This window comes from Astyanax mexicanus, chromosome 8, assembly GCF_023375975.1.
Source record: "Astyanax mexicanus isolate ESR-SI-001 chromosome 8, AstMex3_surface, whole genome shotgun sequence".
Lineage (NCBI taxonomy): Eukaryota > Metazoa > Chordata > Actinopteri > Characiformes > Acestrorhamphidae > Astyanax > Astyanax mexicanus.
This window is the reverse complement of record NC_064415.1, coordinates 43,546,692-43,549,957: the sequence shown is the minus strand read 5'-3', so window position 1 is coordinate 43,549,957 and position 3,266 is coordinate 43,546,692.

Genomic DNA, 3,266 nt, shown 5'->3' with positions numbered 1-3,266 from the left:
GTTTATCTCTTATTGTGTGAGTGTGTGTGTGTGTGTGTGCGTGTGGGTTTTCGAATTTGGAGGAATAAATAAAAGCAAAGATATCTTATGATTGAAAAGAGGATTCTTCAGTTTAAAGTTTAAAGCTAAATACATAGTAATTCGGCTGAGCAATATATAATGATATCAATATATTAAAAACTATTTTAGACATGATTTTTCTTTATATATCATTGTCTGTTTAGATCAGCTGTTTCAGTTAAATATATCATATAGCAGATGAACACAGTGACATTTAAGAAAATAAATAAAGTTTATAGGATTTACAGGAAATATTCCATAATTATTTAAACTAAGTTAGACAGGTGAATAAATTTGGGCACCCAAACAGAAAAATTATATCAATATTTATAAGATCCTTCTTTTGCAGAAATAACAGCCTCTAAACACTTCCTATAGCTTCCAATGAGAGTCTGGCTTCTGGTTGAAGGGATGTTGGATCATTCTTCTTTCCTAAACATCTCCAGTTCTGTCAGGTTTGATGGTTTCTGATCATAAACAGCCCGCTTTAAATCACATCACAGATTAATATTCAATAATATTTAGGTCTGGAGACTAAGATGATCAATCCAGAATGCCGTACTTATTCCTACAGCTGTAAAAAAAATATTAATATGGTGTTATCATGCTTACTATGCTGGTAAACATCTGTGTGTGATTTAATTTCAAAAAGGACCTTAAACAGCGAAATACTACCAAGACTGCCACTGTCTTATGACTATTATTATTAAAATACATTGCAAATATAAGTATCTTACATATATTCAGTTAATTATTTCTTATACAGAAGTTCTAGTTTGATGGGCCAAAATGAAGATTCCTTTGTGATCAGCCAAGAAATGCTGCCTTTGTTCAGAGGGAATGGTGTGTTCTGAGCGTGCGACAAAAAGGGAATAACAACAGTACCACAAAACATTTATTATATAATTCTTTTTACTAATGACAAAGTTTGCTCTTTTTTTGTGTGTGATTTTGAGTGTGTAGTCTGCAGTATAAATTATCATATCAAAGTTATGTACACACGCATCCACAATATATATTTGGAACTGGTCAGTTTTTAATTGTGGTTATGGTGGATACTATTATTCTACAATGTAATGAGAAACAGGAAAATTAGAGAAAAAAGGCGGCTAACGGTTAGATTATTATGGCAAGACAAGTTATGTTTGTTTGTCAAATCCATGTTGTAGCTTATGAAAACCCTGTGATCCTCCCTAAAGCTCTCATGTCTGCAGCCTATTGCTCTTCTAAAAAAATCACGCTCTGGTCATCAGAAAAAAACATACTCTATGCTAGGGAAGAGCTAATTATCTGCAGAGACACTCAAATGACCTAATCAAAGATGCTTTAAAGTTTCACACACGTGTTTTAACTGTCCATTAGCCACAGTTGGTGGCTTGTTTTAGACATAAGTCTTGCTCTGCACCGAAGGCAGATCTTAGCCCCACCCATTACAACTGAACCAATCACCTAGCACCAACTAAAAAGATATTGCAACTGAAATGTGTGAATTAAAATGAGAGAGAACTAATAAATAAAAACACATTTATTTATTGTGTAGTGTAGTATTACCACTATTGATATATGTAATTTCTCTTAGTCCTCACTGCCACAGTCCCAGAACCTCACCCCCCACCACAACTTTATACCAGTGGGCCCACAGGGTCCTCTTTTTCCCTTTCTTAAAAAACAATATATATATATATATATATATATATATATATATATATATATATATATATATATATATATATATATATATATATATATATATATTACTATAACTAACACCACTGCTAAACAAATCCAGCTCAACACCAGCTGGTCTACCAGATAAAAACATACTGGAAGGCTAGCTCATTAACTAGGTCCTGACCAACATAGGGTATGCATGCTTTGGATGACAAGCTGGATTTGTTTGCAGGGTCCAAACTTATTTGCTTCACTGTTTAGAGCAAAATTGGTCATTCCTTCCGCGAATCACATGACTTGAATTCTCTTTTATTTGAAGTAAAAGTGTTTATAGCAGTTGGTTTGTTTTGCAGAAGTCTGAAGGCATGGTTCCTGAGCACACAGATTTGCCAGCATGATGCTTAATTATGTTTTATGCTGTGTTTTATAAAACCTTTGTGTGTGTGTTTTATCAATTACTTAACTCCTGTGTGATGTTCATATTTTTGTTACTCGTTTACTTCAGTAAAATTAAGCAATTCTACATTAAAATGCTTAACACATGCTTGCTTCACCTAAATTGCAAGCAATATAAACAGCTTACATGGTTAATATTTGCCCTTTACCTTTCTTATGTTACATTTCTTTTAAAAAGTGCTACTCTTTTTTTATTAGTTTTTTAATAAAATGTAAAAGAAAATGAATTAAACTCAAGATATGACTAGAAAATTTGTTTAATTTCAAATTTACAAATGAAGCAATGTTTATTAGCCCTTGGGCAAACATACTGTATGTAATATAAAAGTGTGTTGGGGGGGTGGGGGTGCTGTACAGTGTGTGTTTATTGAAAATGTGTTTTGATATATGTTTTTCACAAAACATGAGCCAATGCCAATGAGTTTGAGTTAGAAAAAATAAAAAACAAAAATAGAAAACGGGTCCCACAGACCCGAACACCACACAATGGTTAAACTGTGTTTTTTGAGACTAGGGATGTATTTCTTTTATGACATCAACCTGTCCAAAGACTGCAGATTAAAATTAGACATTTGTATGGTCCCAGCTGGCATTTTAACGTTGAATAAACCTTGAATCAACATAGATGTTATGGTTGAATGTTAAATCAACTGTTGATTTTGAAAAGCGAATCAGCGTTGATACAGCAACATTGTTTTAACATCATATGTTCAACCTTTAATAAACTGTAGCTCACTAAGATGAGAAAATCATCTGATTAACAAAGTGTTAAAAATAAACTTACATAACTGCAGTAAATCTGAGTATAAAGAGAGTTACCCACCACTACCAATCAGATTCAACATCAGATCTCAAAAACACTAAAACAAATAGAACAATGTTAAATTAAAAAGCTACTACTGCAAATAGAAGTAAACACTTTTTTATTTTTTAGAAATTATATGGTGATAAAATGTAATATGCTGCTTCAAAAGGCAGAAGGTTGAGGACATTTTAAAATAAAATTTCAACATTAGCACAACCATTGAACATTAAATGTTGATTCAAAGTTAAAATTTCAACGCTGAAACAACAACAGA